The sequence below is a fragment of the Archocentrus centrarchus genome, chromosome 12 (genome assembly GCF_007364275.1).
Source record: "Archocentrus centrarchus isolate MPI-CPG fArcCen1 chromosome 12, fArcCen1, whole genome shotgun sequence".
Taxonomy (NCBI): domain Eukaryota; kingdom Metazoa; phylum Chordata; class Actinopteri; order Cichliformes; family Cichlidae; genus Archocentrus; species Archocentrus centrarchus.
In genome coordinates, this window is record NC_044357.1 from 5,521,385 (window position 1) to 5,538,938 (window position 17,554).

Genomic DNA, 17,554 nt, shown 5'->3' on the forward strand with positions numbered 1-17,554 from the left:
AATTTATCTACCTTGCTAGAGACTGAACCCTGATATGACCCCCACTCACTCCCAGCTGACAATGTGTGTGTCTGCAATGTTACACATCAGACAAACTGACACACATTTCAATAACTTTTAAAACATGATTAGTTTTTTTTTTTTTTTTTTTTAATGTGACTAACACATGACTCTCCAACACATATGCAGTATGTGTGATACCATGTAGCCTTCCTGCTGACAGTAAACAAGCACGGTCATGCACGGCTGTGTGCAACGCATATCAAAGAGACAATGTAAGGATTATGGTTTGAAAAGCCCTGTTAGTCTGTTGTTGACATTCAAGCGAACGCTTACGCGGCAAAATCTGTTGCAATCAATCCTCAGTAGGTTCAATAAGGCACAAAACAACCACCCAGAGAAAGAACCGCAGACTGCTGGACAGATTCTAGCTACCTGCTAACTCATGAGTGCAATTACATCTTTATTAATGAGACTTTAATCAAGAAAACAGGAAGAATCATTCATGGAGAATCTGTTCAAGGAAGCGTACACTGACACATAGTACATTTTAGGCTCTTTATAAGTTTTCACTGTCCATCTCCTTTGAAGTAATTTCTCCTTTAATCCAGATGAAAAGTCCCTTTAAATCCCATGCCAAATGCAGGCTGTTCTTTCAGGAGGGGGATGGAAGAAATAAAAGCTTAAAGTACTTTATTATGGCCTGATCTACACATATGCCAGAATTTTTATTTATTTATTTTTTAAAATGGGGTTTTCTGCTGTTCTAAAAGAAAAAAATAATCATATCATTATATTATAAAGGCTTAACAAATCTCCATCCACATGAAAGCAAAAACACAACTGAAACACTGGTAAGAGCAAGGCAGGCCACGTGAACATCCTCCACTGTGTTATAAAGCTGTTAACTTAACTGTTCCAGAGTGGCCTTCTCACGGAAACAGCAGAGAGTTTTACTACCTCTTGGCCATTAGTTGGCAAGCATTGCAGATAAGTTGGCATCTTCCATCCAAACTACAGGCGACCTGGTAGTGACCAAAGCAATCATAAAGAGGTTTTTGGTGTGGAGCTCTTTTTGCAACTGATTTCACCTGCCAACAGCAAGCAACCTCCACCAACCGCTTGCCATCCTTGCAACTGATAGTTGCACCACATTCAATGTGCACATGACGTCATATAACCCTCTATACTAAATAAACTGAACAATATGTCATTAAAGATTGAGAGTGGAGCTTAGTTGTGAAACAAAAGCTACAAATAAAGCACTGTGACCTTTCATTTCAACAGGATGTACTGAAAGCTTGTCCATTCTGATGCCAAATATTATATAAAAAGTGTTCATCTTCTTGCTTTACAGCTAGAAGACTAATATATAACTAAATATGCACACACACTTCTGAAATAGTGTTCATAATTTTTTTTTTTTTTTTTGGTAAGAAATCTATAATTCTCTTTTCCCTGGCAGGACGGTCTCTAGAGACTAAAAAATTAGAGGACAGGGAACGCCAAGGAAGTGGATTTTTTTTTTTTAGGAAGAGAAACATGTCATTACAGAAGTAGAACTGTAGTGCTTCAATTATCTCCTCAAACGTCATTCCCCAGCTTTTTATTGCTCTTTCCCTAACTGTGCGCATGCAATAAAGATGCACCATTTCTCTTTTCTCTTTTAATTACTCCTCACTTTCTCTTTGCTCATCTGCCATTCACACTTAGACACTACCCACAACTCTGCTTAAATAAAGCTTAAATCAGACCAATAAAACCTTACTGTGTTTCTTACTTTATTTAATCACACTTTATGTGCTTTAGATTGGAATGCATGGAATTCAGTCACAACCCATGTAAGGGTCATTGCTATCCATTCCGTCACAGAGGCTCCATTGTCGTATGAACAAATTGGGCATAATTGTAAACGGCCCATGTGAAATTTAAGTGGCCCACAGAGGGAGGCTACTGAGGGGTCACTAGAGAGTTGGCAGTCATACAGGCAATGCCAAAGGCTGGTACTTCTCTTCCATCAACCCACTGACCTTTGATGTGAGCAAACGTGCCAACTGTTAATTGATCTCTCACCTGCATGCACACAGTCTGACATACAATCACCCGCTTTCATGTCTAAATGTGGCAGCCGCACTGAGCTGGTGCGCTACAAAGATTACAATGCTATGAGCACACAGAGTCTAGATCTCCTCTTAAACAAAGAGCAAACACACACAAACTGTGCAGTACAATCAAGCTGACTTAAATCAATGCGTCAATGACACTCAGACGGGAGATATGCTCCCCAGATATGCTGCCCACCGTATTCAAAACAACACAGCTGGGATTAGCTTACACATAAACCACTGTGCACCATACAATAGATGATAATCAGCTGGGAATAGTCAAAGATTTGCTCCCGGAGGAGAGCGGAGAGAGGTTTGGATATTATAACGGCAAACATCGCCTGGCAAAATCATGAGCACAAGTTAGACAATTTTTCAGGCAGAAGGTTAGAAGGAACACAGTGTCTCTCAGTGTCTCACACAGTGCACAAACTCTCCATGGTGTTGCTGCTGTGTGCTGAACAGTACAGATGGAGGTGTTCCTCATGCCGAACTAGAGCAAGAGTTCCTAGATTGTTTTTGCTGGGTGCTTATTAGAAAGAAAGACAGAAAGACAGAAAGAAAGACAGAGAAGAAAAAAAGACAGAAACAGAAAGAAAGAAGAAAAAAGAAAGACAGAAAGAAGAAAGAAAGAAAAAAGAAAGAAAGAAAAGAAAGAAAGAAAGAAAGAAGAAAGAAGAAAGAAGAAAGAAAAGAAAGAAAGAAAGAAAGAAAGAAAGAAAGAAAGAAAAAGAAAGAAAGAAAAGAAAGAAAGAAGAAAAGAAAGAAAGAAAAAAGAAAGAAAGAAAGTAATTAAATCTAGTAAAAAAGTGGTAAGTTTGAAAAGAAAATCCAGCACAACAGAAGCATGATTATATTGCTGCGAGCAAGACAGACATGCTGATATTTCCACATTAAAAAAAAGCCTGTAATTATCTCAAATGAAGAATCTAAGTGAATGGTCTCATGATTTTATACCAGATGATGGCTGCGCCATATTTACATCTAAATGATTCCCTAAAATGTCCTAACCAACAGGATGAGTGCTGCTTTGTTCTCTTTGCATAGGCAGAGAGCAGAGGGAGAATAAGAGAGGGAGAATAAGAGCTCCGCTGCAGAGCAGTGGTGTTCACAGCATTTTTGCCGAGCACTTTTTTTTTTGAAGAAAAGTTATAAAAAGTGTTATTTCTAGATGACACAGTCGCAGCAACAAAGAGGTGAACTGCAGCGTGACAATCACGTCTGAGAGTGAGAGATGCCATGGGGCCAAGCTGAGATGGTGGATATTTTTCACATTTTTTTTACAAAATGATTATTCGGATCCCTAAACCGGAAACTGAATCTCTAAACAATGAAAATAATATCCAAATAGCTGATTATCGGCACAGCTGTGGATGGCACACGGCCTTAGATACAGTAGGCAGCATTGCCTCAAAAATGTTCTTTTTAAAAGCAGTTTTTGAATTTACTGTACTGTTCATTTTATTTATTTATTGTCTTGCCTGTTATTATGTACTAATGAAAAGCTCAGCTTTGACGGGAAAGAAGTGGATTACTGTTGACGGAGGGGTAAATATTTCAGAGCAGCCATTCCTAAACTTCAGTTTGAAATTTGAACATTTTCTGCAGCCCAACCAATGACAACTGTCATCATATACAGGTGGAAACTACATATTTCCAGTGATCTTCTGATCACTACTTATTGAACCTGATTCTCCATCATTAGCTATACTCCTGCCACCTGAAGCCACAGCTCTGTTTTATTTCATTCCAACTAACAGTCGGATAAAAGACGAGTTCAGGATTAAAAATAGGTAATTAATTTTTAAAGTTATGACTTTGTGTTGGCGCAGCACTATGGCGTGGTGGTTAGCACTGCTTCCTCACAGCAAGAAGGTCCTAGGTTCGGTTCCACCTTGGCCGGGTCTTTCTGTTGGAGTTTGCATGTTCTCCCCGTGTTTGCGGTTTCCTCCCACAGTCCAAAGATATGCATTAAACATATTAAGGTTTAACTAAATTATCAGTCGTATGCAAGCCAAGAAATGGCGTTCAGCACTGTCAGCTCAAATCTCGTGACCACATTTACTGACTGAGGATCTGAGCTGATGCCTGAGTGGTGCCTAAAAGGAAAGGAAAGGATCTATAAAAATGCATTAAGCGTTTTTAGCTTTGCGATTGCTGAAAAAAAGGCCACACAAAGCCTCCATGTCACCGCAAAAGAAAGCTGTGCAGCACTGACGCACAAACAGTGGATAACCTCGCCTGTGACCTCATTACAGAAATCAATGTCTACAGCATGCAAAGGAACACCTGGATGTGCTGTTTTGTTAAACTGATATGGACAGATGAAGACAAAAATGGCCTCTGACAACAATTTTCAAAGGTGTACTCAGAGAGAGACAAAGAAGCAGCATTTGATTAAAGAACGCCACCCTGCCAGCTGTTGATATTCTGCTTTGGGGTTGTGTGGCAGACGGTGGCACAAAGCATATTACACACAGTAATGGATTTCAAATTCTGGATAAAAATGCCAAGAAACTGTAAAGAGGCTGGGTTATCCCAGAATTCATTATACCTCCCCTCCTCAAAAAAGAAAAAAAAAAAAGGTTAATGCTATTGGACTGGCCCTCACAACACACCTGCATCAAGAATCCTCAAAGTCTGTGATTTCCCCAGGGCCGTCCGTTCTTTTGCATAAAATTGGAAGCCTGCTCTTCATCTGACTCAACTTCAGACTTTGTGGACAATAAAGCTCATTTTGTGTTGCTGAAAATCCCACATATTCTGCTCTGGCTTCACAAGGAGCAGAGCATAAATATTGCAGTGAATACACTGGAGGTCAGAATAAATATTGCTCCCTGTCCCTGACCTTCTAAAGCTCACACTTACCAGTATATTTTCTGATATGTGGCATATTATTTTGCATGGCCCATAGCTGCATTATATCACCCTTATGGTTACCTTACATAGCTGCAAACCTGTATCTCCTCCTGCGGGGCTTGTGTATCTGAAGAAATCAATATAAAATTTCACTCCACTATATCACTTCTCTCCATATATCTTTCTTTATGTTTGTTTATAACAACCTGTACCCCTGCAGCACACACTAGGACTTGGCAACTGTGAGATTTACTCAGTTGTGTGAAGGTATCGTACTCAAGAGCCTTACATAATTTATCATTTTGATCTGTATTCAGTACAAATTCACAGCAGGGTATTTCTGGGCTCCCCTGCAGGGTTAAACGAGATGTACTGAGATCGACTTGACAAAGTAAGCGAATGTATTAAGTAGAAATTATGCTCAGTTCTTAGTTAATGTCAAAATTAATCAGCCTTCCCATTAGCTGGAGCACTAATTTCTGTTTATGAGCAAACATTAATTTACAAATTTACTAAACTGGTGATCACGGTAAACATAATGTCTGTTTAATATCAGCACCAACTGGCAAAATACAACTAATGCAGAAGTGAAATTCCTTGAATGGCATCTTCAGGACATGATCACTTGTGGCCATCTTCCTGATGTACTCGTGGATTTTGGTTATTTCCTCTAGTATAGTGGTTCTTTTTTTTTTTTTTTTTTAGTATAGTGGTTCTGACACTCACTAGTCCTCGACCTCCTTCCTTCCGCCTAGCGTACAGTCTCAGGGTGCTGGATTTGGGGTGAAAGCCTCCATGCATGGTAAGGAGCTTTCTCTCCCTTGGCCAGCTTATCATATTTCATTTCATCATTTTTCCAACTCCAGAGGTTGCTGCTTGGTCACTTCCCATAGACTCTCATGCTGAAACGCCCAAACTTAAGATGTTTACAAGCCTAGAGCAGAGAAACAGCTGTGGAGTCTATGGCAGTCTATTCATAACAACTGGGAAGACTTTGTTTTTAATAAATCAACCACTACACCACATCTATGTAGTGTGAACAGCATCTTACTGTAGTGTGCACCAGCAGACTTCCAAGAACACTTCAAAGAATATTGGTTTGATTTATAAATATTATGGTTAATTTTGGCTCATATGACTTGATCATTAGTATATATATATATTTTTAAATCCCTGGGATGAAGGAAGTACTGGTTTAGTTACAACTTTTGGCAACCATGACTTGAGTAATTGCTGGCACTATAAAAGTTGATCTTGCTCTATTTTTAGTACTTGTTTTTCAACCACAAGTCTAGAAACCAGCATGGCACCTTTCTGTTTGCAAGGTAAATACAAACAGCAAGTTTCTAAATGAAATCTGTGCATAGGCCAAAAAAAAAAAGTTTGTTTTGGTTTGGGAAAACCTTAAAGCTTTAACAGCTGATGCAAGTGAGCATCACCTTTTCAGTTTCCTGTTATGTGGAAACAGAGCTGGCAAAAAGCCTTCTGATCTCAGTCACTTTCAGCCAGGCACACTGTAGGCAACACAGCTAGTCGAATCTGCCAACAAATCTAAACGCACACAGATGCGTGGAAGAAAACACTCAAACACGAAGCAAAGAAAAACATCAAAACAGGCATTTAAATTATGTTCCCTGAACACGAAGCCATCTGACTGATCAGCATCATTGCTGTGTGGGAATCCACATCCAAGCTATAAACAATAATCTTCGAGTCTCGCTCTCCGACACACACCACACACACAGACACAGATGCACGCAGTGGGTGGTTGTATTTGGCATCCTTCCGATGATGACATGATACTTGTTAGAAAGGGAGGAAGCAGATGGATTTGGAGTTCTGTATTTTAACAGCTTCAAACACCTAACTGAGCGACCGCGCTTTCATCTGTGCAGCTTTACTGTGTGTGTGTAGCTATTCAGAGAGATCGAGGGCAGGACGCAGGAGGAGTGTAACTATCTAGGACAGTGCAGTCTCACACTGACAAGCCACTCAACTGTAGCTCATTGTTAATGAAAACAGGTTTAACTGAAACAAAACCCCCCAAACACCCACTAATAGTGGAATTAGTGATTTGTCATTAAAATAGTTGTGGGCAGTTATGTTGGAACGTGCGAGTATCTGTTGTGTGGTTTGTGTGTGTGTGTGTGTGTGTGTGTGTGTGTGTGTGTGTGTGTGTGTGTGTGTGGTGTGTGTGTGTGTGTGTGTGTGTGGAAAGAGTCAAAATGGGTGGTGGGAAGTTATGTGACAGGAAGTGAGGTACACTGCAGGGAATGGGGGACCTCTGTGACGGGAGTTAATTTCCCCCCCGTTTCCTGTTTTCTGATTCTCCTCAGCATATTTGGCCACATTCTTTACGTCACTCACGATCCCTCCTGTTTGTGTATGTTCTCGTATGTAAGTGATAAACTGAGAAAAGGCTGTAAGATAAACTGGGGAAGAGAACTGATAAACAAAGAATACAAAATATTTCTCCTTCAAAGTAGGTGCTTTCAGAAAGTCTCTTAAAATGACTCCATTTTCCTAATTGCTTAAACAACTGTGGGGCTGGAGTCTACCCCAGCAGCCATAGGTCAACAGGCTGGGGCACCCTAGACTGGCTGCAGTCCATCACGGGGGGGCTGACACAGCGTGACTCACCCCTCACCCTCACATCCACACTACACATCACAGGAAGAAAAAAAAAAAAAAAAAAAGCATGTAAACACCTCACAAAAAGGTCCTGGCAAGCCTGACTTGATGTGATGTGATGGTGCCAACCACTGCACCGCTATTCCGTAACTAACAATACAGCTTGCAACACCCACGAATGTATAAATAAAAAGTCTATTTAATCTGTGGCTTACACACATTTCAAAACTGTGCAGGGTCTAATAGCGCTATTTTGGTGACACATTCAATATTTGAATGAAATGAATGTGAATGAGACTCAAATTTCGGTTTCCAGCTGAGAGGCGGACAGTAATGACGACGGCCTCAAAAGAGAAAATGAATTATGGATCAAGTTCTGGATCAAAAAAAAAAGTTTCAGGACTCACAGCTCAGTCTAATAAGGCCAGTTTTATACCTCAGTGCGCATTAACAAGCAGTGCAGTATTGTGGTAAATGTAACAAATGTAAGGGACCTTTACTCATTGGTAGTAAAAATGTTGATGAGTATGTTAGTACTGCTGGGTTCATTAAAAACTGTCTCTATATATTAGTATAAATAAATAAGCATTTAGCTACTTTTGACACACCACTAAATTCGCAAACAAGATTTTTTTTCTGCTTCATACCAGCCAGTTGCAAGGGCATTGTTGTTGTGATTCTGCAGTCAAGGGCTGTGATGAGTAATACAAAACTACTTATTTCTGGTTGTCAGGACAGCTCACACACCAAGATACAACTTATGCTAACTATTTGGCCATTAGCGTCTCCACCAAAGCAGCAAAGTTATAGTTGTCTTTACTGAAGTCCCGAGAATTTCTTGAGGCTCCTAGCGTAACCCGTGTTTATGCAGGTCCCTTTCAACATGCAACATCAGCTGTGTTGGAATAAATTAACATTTCAAAGATACAAGAGCAGCACAGTTTGTCTAGATGTTGTCAGTTCTTGGGAGCCGGCTGCTTTGGTCGGTTCTCTCCATGTTTGGTTAACTGGTGACTTGAATTAGCTGTAGGTGGCATTTGCAATAGGCTGACAACCTATCCAGGGGTATACCCTGCCTCTTCCCATGACAGCCGGGATAACTCCAGCCCCCTTCCACGCTGAATTAGACAACGCAATTAGGAAGATTAGTGAATTAAACAAACAGTTTTTAAGTAAGGCCTACATGTTTATTTCTACATATCCATTCCCTCCCACTTTCTCTGGACTGCAGTGATAAATAAAGGTAGAAAACGCCAAAAAACAAAACAAAGAATTTGGGGTCACAAAGTCATGTTTTGTAGCCCTAAATTCAGGACATTTCACAGTAGTCATTTTTTTTATTCACTGGCCAGGAAAACAATTGAAATGGCTAATTGAGCAATGAGTGCAGTAAGAGTACAGCTGCGCCCACATGTCCAAACATGTTATCTGAAAGAAAATGAAACACACGGCACAGATTATTACACACGATCGCACACGGAGCATGTGCACAGAAAGCGCCCTGCAAAACACATGCTCAGTAATTGCAAGCCAAAACATCCCCTACCCTCTTCCACCCCCCCCAATTTAAAGTCCACATACACAGTGCAACCACCTCTTTATGCTGCTGTCAAACACAAAAACCTTTTGTTGTGTGATTTATGACTCTACCTAATTACACTTTTTTTATTTTGGAGTGTGGGGGTGGGGGGTGGGGGTGGGAGGGGTAAAGGAAAACTGGAAAGAATTTGACAAATGAGCGCAGGTGGTTTGATTTCACAATGATTGGAACATCTGAGCAGGTACGATCAAGACAAAAGATGTTTATCTTGAATCTTCTCTGCATCAGGCTGTTTGTTTTTTTTAATCTGATGGCAGCAAGATGTCTCAAAAAAAGTTGGAAGAAGGCCACAAAAAGGCTGGAAAAGTAAGTGGTACTAAAAGGAAACACCTGGAGGAACATTTTGCAACTAATTAGGTTAATTGGCAACATGTCCACAACATGACTGATTGGGCATCGTAGAGGAAAGGCTGGATAAGGCACCATCAGTGCTGAAAAGTATATCATCAGAGAGTGCAGTGAAACAGGCAGGTTTCAGACCCAGAATGCAGGACTCGGGAGTCAGAACGTGAACAGACTGGTGATGGGACTGCTGTGTCGAGGCTTCGGAGTGCGTGTCGAGAAATTCAGGAAGTCTTTCACGAAGCGCATATTGAGTCTTCATTAAGGGCGAGTGACATCTGATGAAGCCTCGCTGGTTCAGGTAGTGGTTCGAGTGTTGGTGTGATTTATGAAAACGCAATGGATCCCTGCAAAATGTATTAGTGTACATGCTGGAGTTTCCCCAGTTTGCCTGTGACACAGATGAGCTGGTTTTAATGGAGCTGCTAAAAGGAGAATGGACCCCTGTATGGCAACACTTAAAGATCTCTCCCTGTAAGGTATTACCCATAATATGCCTATAAATAATTAAATGTGTTACTACTATAATACTCACAAGATTTTTTTTCATTCCAAGGTAAAGTGTTTGCAGCTGGAGTAGAACAGCAACACCTCATCTATGGCAGAGGTGCATATATCCAGGCCTATACAGGCTTGCTGTGGGATACTTGTGCAGTACATGGCATCCCAACTTTTGCATAATTGTTTTATTCAGCTTTTTCGCTCTTCACTTCATACATTACAGCCTGCAAGCACGCAGAAAACTCAGCATGACTTACAAAAATGAACTAAGTTAAAATGAAATACACAAATAGTTACGCGTTACAGAAAACAAACGGCACTGGTGCAAAGTTATCAAACAGCCCTGCATTTCACTGGAATACGATTAAAAAAAAATTACAAGGCCAGAAAGAGAGAGATAACAGAGATACCGACTAATACTGGAATTCTATTGTGCCTTTAGCCAGAGTGGCAACAGTTTATCACAGCAGTCAGTCATTACCTGCAAGGAGCTTCCTTCACTCTCACTGCCTAAGAACACTTAATGAGCTGCCTGGGCCGCTAAATATTAAGATCTTACAGATGTTAAGGTTTAAGTTGTATTTTGCTTATGATATCTGCTTTATGTCTGTTCTGGACTGCTGCCTTACGTTCTAAGAAAGTGTTTTAATGACAAACGGTTCACTGGTTTAAAAAGAAAAAATGAAAGAGAATTTGAAGCATCAACAAACTCGGGCCAATAAATCAACAACCAAGCCGTCCAACACAAACAGGATCTACAAATACAGCAGAGTGCTGACCTCCAGCCTCGTATGTCTTTCTGTCCCTCTTAATATCCCATGATCCTTGTCTGGTGCTCTGCTTCACCCACCTTCCTCTCCAGTGACTGCCACCTTCGGAATGCCATTCTAGCAGTCAGTCCATAACTCTAACTCAGTGTTCCAAGTAATCCCTCTACTCCGGCTGTTCTGAACCTACTTCCTTCCCCACAGCTGCTGGCTGGCCCGGCTTGCTCTAATAATAGGACAACAATGAATGCAGCACACCCGGACACACAGCACTGCACTACTACTGGGGAGAGGGAGGGAGGGGGGCTCAACAATTCAAAATTCACTGACTTTATATAGAACAGCTAATTCATTTATGATTACAAAGATATGCAAAAAAGGTCAGTAAATGGTTAATATCCAACTCCAAAAGAGTAACTATCTAAACTGTTGACATGCTGCCCTTATGTAAGTGGATAACAGACTGAAGCATGTAAACACATGTTGGTGGAAGAATGATGATGAGGCTGCACATTCAAGTAAGCTGCTATCTGCTGGGACACTGTAATCATGCAGGAGCTGATAAATGAAGACTACACATGGCCAAAGTAGTTAAACGCTACCTTCTGCCTCTGCCACAGAGCTTTGTAATGAGAATATTCCTCCAGTACACACACACACACACACACACACACACACACACACACACACACACACACACACACACACACACAGAAGGTGAATAAATGTCACATTTATATTACATGGCTCTGTCAGCAAAGCAGCCCAAAGGTGCATGCACGAACACCAAAAGGAGGCATAAATCACAACAAGATTTGAACCGATTCTTCTACTCTCATCTTCTGCTGGAACCACAGCTCAGAATCACATGTTGCAGGCCTTTGTGTCTTTGAGTCAGACATTTGCAGCAGAGCTTTCTGCTCCTCATTCAGCTCTTCCATAACAGACACAACCATAAAAGTCTACTTCTTTCTACCCATAGTTTGCTTCTTTCTCTCACAGATGATCCTTCCCTGACATGCAAAAATCCTCCTTCCACACTCCTCCTCTCCTTTAACCATCCCCCAACCACCCCTCCACCCCCACCCCACCCCCCTCGCGCCATTCTACCAAGAGAGCAATCCCACACAAACCCTCATAAAAGATCTAACTCAGCCCCCCCTCTTTATTTTCCTTCTAACACAATTACCGGCCAGTGAAAAGAGAAGGAAAAGCATGGAGCTATCGCTCACCTCAGACAAGGTTCCACTGCCGCTGGGAAAGCAGAAGGAAAATCATCTTCAATCCACTCACAAAAACCAAGAGCAACAAGTAGTAACTCCAGAGATTTCTCCTCCCTTCTCTCACACTTCAGCTTCCTTGCTGTGTTTGTCCGTCTGGTTTGAACTTATTAAGGCTGCAGTACCTGCAGTGGACTGAATAAGTATGCGGACATGTATGTGTGTGTGTGTGTGTGTGTGTGTGTGTTATTGTGTGTGTGTGTGTCTGAGGGTGTGAGTGAGAGTGTGTACGGTCTGGCGGACTCCTACAGGGGTATTGACTCCTAGTAGGGATCAGGTCCTCCCCCTTCTCAGACTCACACAGGGAGGAAAAAAAGCACACACACACACACACACACACACACACACACAGAGGCCAGAAGAGAACTCTATCTTTTGTCGCTCACTCTCACGTCCTCACTCTGCGCCTTCAAATATCTGCAACTCCCTGCTCTGCGGCTCCCTTTCATATGAGAAAGCAAATGACAGAAAAAAGTGCGTGCGTGTGCGCGCACTCGTGCACAGGGAATGCTGCTGCGCCTCAGCACCCGGGGCTGGAAGGAGGAGGAGGAGGAGGTGGAGTTTAGAGCTCAGAGAGCCAAATTCCTACCCCACCTCCAACCAATCAGAGATCTTGTTGTGGCTGACCAAAAACCATGGGGCCAGGCCGGGCCTCACTACCACACTCCAGCTTTAAAGCATTAGTCGAAGTTTGCTGGGCGCTCAGCAAACCTCAGCAGAGGTGCTGTTGATGATGATGATAACCCTTTTCACCCTCTTGGGTGCAAATGCACTTAGATCTGGAAAAGTAGTTTTTTTTCAATATTAACACATTTCAGGCAAGAAATCTTTACGTTGCACACGTTAGACTCAAAAGCAGTTCAACGTGCACAGAAGTTCCCAAAACATATCACTCCACAGGACATCTCTATCTACAAATAAGCCCAAACTGTTTGCTCTCTGTAGTACATATACCACGTAGAAATAGTCAGCGCAACTGAACTGAAGACAATTCAACTAACTAAAAATAAGAAAATCCCACTTTGAAAATTTTCCCTCTCTTCCCACAACCCTCCCTCCTTCCCACTAAATAACAGTACTCTCATGTTTCTGCTCTTGTCCTTGGACAGACATTTGTCAAGCAAGGCATTTGTCCACAGAAGTGACAGCAGATTTCCCCCCTCACCCTCCTCCTCCTCCTCCTCTTCCTCCTCATATTCACACTACTTTCTTCTTCTTCTGGCTGCTTTACCTTCTCCCCTCACTCCTCTCGCCACATCCAGTCACACTAAAGCCTTAGGGATAAGAAGAAAAAAGTCATGTGATATTCTTCAAGTGTGTTTTAAAAATGCCTCTGTGCTGAATGCTGTGCAAATCTGTGGCTTGTTTTTTTTAAAATGTCTTTATCTTTTCAGTAGATTTGTTTTTCTCCTTTTTTTTTTCTAGACTCTTTCATTGTGTATTGGGCACATTTCGTGTTGAAGACAAACGACTTCCACTGATGATTTGACACATTGTGATGACAGGATGTTTCCTCGGCTGAAGTACTTTTATAATTAATTTATAATTAAGCCACACAGGATTACTGCAGCACTGAAAAGTCACCAGGTTAGAATGAAGTGAAGGCAGACTGCTACATGTTTGCACCACTAAATGTAGAATGATACACTGTACACACAGGCAGTGTGTGACATTTGCTGAAGATGGAATAAAAGTAGTTGAAGTCTATTACTTCATTTTTCTCAGGCCTCCAGTAAAACTGTAAAACTCTTTTAGAAGTTCTGTTGTTGAGCTTGTCTTTGTCGGTAGTGCACAAAAGCATGGCGATGAGTTATCTGACACATTTGGCCTGCTCCATTTTTTGTTTTTGAAAGAGCAGCTTAATGACTTCCAAACTTTTCTTACAATTAGTGGCGTCTTTCATCTACATTCTTTTAACGAAAAGCACAGTGGCCCGCCGCTGCAAGCTAAACGTGACAAATGCAGATGTCCAAAAGGTATTTGCAGGTAGAGCTCTGGTTTTTCAATTTCCAAGAAATACTGGCCAAAGCTTTGAGTTAAGAGACAAAATTTCAGCGCAGTGGCCTCCACCTGGGTCTAAACTGCTGTCAGCTTTTAGTTTTAGTTATTTAAAATAAGCAATTTTAAGTACATGTTATAAGGTCTAATCTCACATTCATTAGACAATGAACAGGAAAAATGGGGTGAAAAGAGGGGGCGAGAGTACAAACGGGAAAGCAGAAACCCAAAGGATGAAATGACACAATGAGCACTTGGTATGCGAGCTATAGAGTTACCCAGGGACAACAAGTGAAGCAGTGAGGTCCACTCCTATTGACAACTTGGACACACCTCTCCTTTAATCTTCCTCTGTTTGTCTCCCTTTCTGTCTCCTTAATCCCTCAACCCCTGTCACTGTTTATTTTCCTCTGTGTGTGTGTGTGTGTGTGTGTGTGTGTGTGTGTGTGTGTGTGTGTGTGTGTGTGTGTGTGTGTGTGTGTGTGTGTGTGTGAATGTGTGTCTAGGAACAAGTGAAAAGTTATGGGCATAAACAGCAAAGACCAACCTGCATCTTAGTTTAATCTATAAAAAGATCTATTTGTTTTGGTTTTTTTTGCCACCATGTGTATGTCAGGTTCACAGGCGTATAATGAAATGCAGGGATTATTCTGCTGAAGCAGAGTTAAAAGAATGGCGGCAACAATGAAGAAAAAACAAAATAAAGAATTACTTCTGTCATTCCACATTTTATTCGGTGCTGGAAAAGAAGAAAAAAAGGCCCAACTTAATGCATAAACAAAATGACATTACCCTCTTCGGGAGGCTGAGTAAGAGAAAAATTATCACATGAAGCAGTCAGCTTACATCAATTCAAATCAGTTTGTCTGGCTTAAGATTTCCTCTCACCGGCAGCGGCAAAGAGAGTGTTTTCTTTTTTTTTTTTTAGCTGGAGGAAGAGCTGGACGTGGGACAGCCAGGAATGCCAACATCTGCCATTTCAGAGACAAAGGCACTTGTGTGCAGCACGTGGGGTCAGGCTGCTACCACGCCGACTGTGCCAGCAAGTGCTTTTTTGCTGAAAAATACCAAAGGGAATTCAACTCATAAAAGGTACAACAGGAGCATCTTGTTCACCAGCAACTGAACATGCATACCATATAACTGTCCAGGCCTCAGCTTCATTAGGAACTGAATCACACATTTCCCTCCACACTTTTTCTGACACTCTACTGTCAGCTAGAGCACAACTGATTTATCGGCAGGCCGATATTGGCTATTTGCTGATTTATCAGTATTGACATTTATAACAGCTGATAAAAGAAAATGAAAAAAAGGGAAAGAACAGATGGAAGAACCATTTTTCAACCATGTTATGAGTGTGGATGTTGCGTAGTTTTTCACCAGAGGGCACCCTGCAACTTCACTGAAAGAAAAAAAAAAATAGGCCAATACATCATGATATCAGATTTTTTTATTCAGCAGATATCAATATCAGCAGGGGATTTGGCAGTCTGGGGAACCCTAAGATTAGGTGAAGTGGTGCAACATAGGGAAAAGTCACAATAATTTCCTTTGTGAGCTGCAGTAGATTTTTTCTTAGTCTACCGGCTGTGATCAGCTGACCTGTGCTGCTACTCTGATATTTACTGCTCTTTGTGGATGAGCCAACTGAATTTAGCAACATATAAGCAGAGAGCTACAGTATATGGCTGATTTCCAACCCTCGGCCAATATGAAGCTAGTATAAAAGGCAGAAATCAGTGAGTGAATCTAGTCAGTGTCTTCACCTTTAATTTAGACTGATGTCTGCTACCCTTGATGTACCCTAACACAAACACCACAGCAAGCCCTGCACCAGTCTAACATAGTGCATCACTGAAAACTGCACAACAACACTGCAGACTAATCAGTCACGCCTGTCCTACACTGCACTAAACTGCACATATTGTTATACAACCTTTGACTAGCACATAATTAGACAGCAACTTTGCAAATGCACCTTGAACTCATCACAGGGATGAAGAGGAAAAAGGATGTGTTGAAGGTGTGAGCTGGCCGTGGGATGTCATTATTTTCTTATTACTGAGCGAGTACATCAGCTGCAGGCACATGAAAAATCACAAGCAACTCATTCGACAGTATGTATTAACCTGCCTATCAGATTTAATTGCTCATTAATTGAAGGTGCTGGAATCCATTCAGAATCATTCCTTACCCTGGGTCTTAAAAATCCTTTATTGGTCAAGCTCCACTGTCAACCATCTAAACAGGAAAAATCCCATCCAACAAGTCCTTTCCCACAATTACACATTTTTGTATTGTTTCCAGATGCAAAATGTTGTCTACATCCACAGTGTAGTGTAGCGCCATTCACCACTCAACTTTCCCCATGTAATTATGACTTTACTTTGATCTAATCATAAAACGCTGCATAATATCAGCGCAATTGTGGCCTGACTTGGATGGCATTGGTTGTCTTTTGGCTCAGAGGACTAACTGGGAGTGGTGCATGACTGTTGATGGTTTTATCCCGCACAGCTTGTCATAGTTTACAAAACGTTCTGCACCGCATCTGGGATGCTTTACAAAATCCTGACACAGAGATTATGTGTACATTTTTTTTAGTGACACCTGATGCCTCCTTCTCTTCTGCAAGGCTGACCAATACCAGTACAGAGCACCCAGTCAGCTGTTCAGACTTTTTCTTTCTACCTCTCAGCTCTGTACCACTGTAAACATGCCAAAGGAAAAAAGAGGAATGATGTTGCTGGTGTAGTACTTTACAGCCACCACAATAACACTTGAGTTGCTGTTTGTGTGTCTCCATCCTTTTCCTGAAAAATACAAGCTGTCATCTCCTTCCTATTGAAATCATGGAATCCTTCTTACTGTGTTGAGTTTCGAATCTGGAGCTATAAAAACTGAACAGTTACTTTTAATGAAACACAGGAATGAGAGGCGGTATCAGAACAGATTGAACCTACTCAATTAGCACTATAAGCAAGCCACAGCCACAGTCTATTACATATTACATTTTGTTTCATGGAGGCATTCAACTTGTGTCTATATACCCTATTTACATGGCATATTACTACCAATAAGTTCAATCATGGTTGTGGCAATCTGCATCGAACTGAACTATCAATCAAACTTTTCCATACAGTATGCACAATGTGCCAGTTCACTCTATGATCACAGGCTAGGTGTGATTTAAGTGTAACGGGGAAAACAAAGGCACAAAAAGCTTTAGACCAAGTACCTGAAGTTGTATTTTGCTGCTACTCCAAAGGTCTCATTTCAGGCTCAAATAACTGTATTTTCCCACCAGCACTGGCACTGAAATAAATACTCTGGTGGCTTAGGACAGATCTGTAACTCAGTAAGCCAAATGAACAATAACAAAGGATAAACACTAATTAAAATCAATTTACCTCAAAAGTCAAGAATCCTACTTTGATTACAAAGGGGGAAAAATATGCCCAAGTGTGC

General features: G+C 41.3%; 1 protein-coding gene across 3 annotated transcripts in view; it reads right to left on the reverse strand.

Annotated features, from left to right (window-relative positions):
- The window catches only part of LOC115789189 (disabled homolog 2-interacting protein), a 124,317-nt gene that overhangs the window by 99,575 nt on the left and 7,188 nt on the right, over positions 1-17,554 (reverse strand). The window contains exon 1 of one of the 3 annotated variants that reach the window (XM_030742472.1): positions 12,038-12,244. The exons of the other annotated variants lie outside the window; for them this stretch is intronic. The gene's annotated coding sequence lies outside the window, so the exon portion shown is untranslated. Of the gene's footprint in view, positions 1-12,037; positions 12,245-17,554 lie in introns of those variants that run through there. 3 annotated transcript variants of the gene reach the window in all.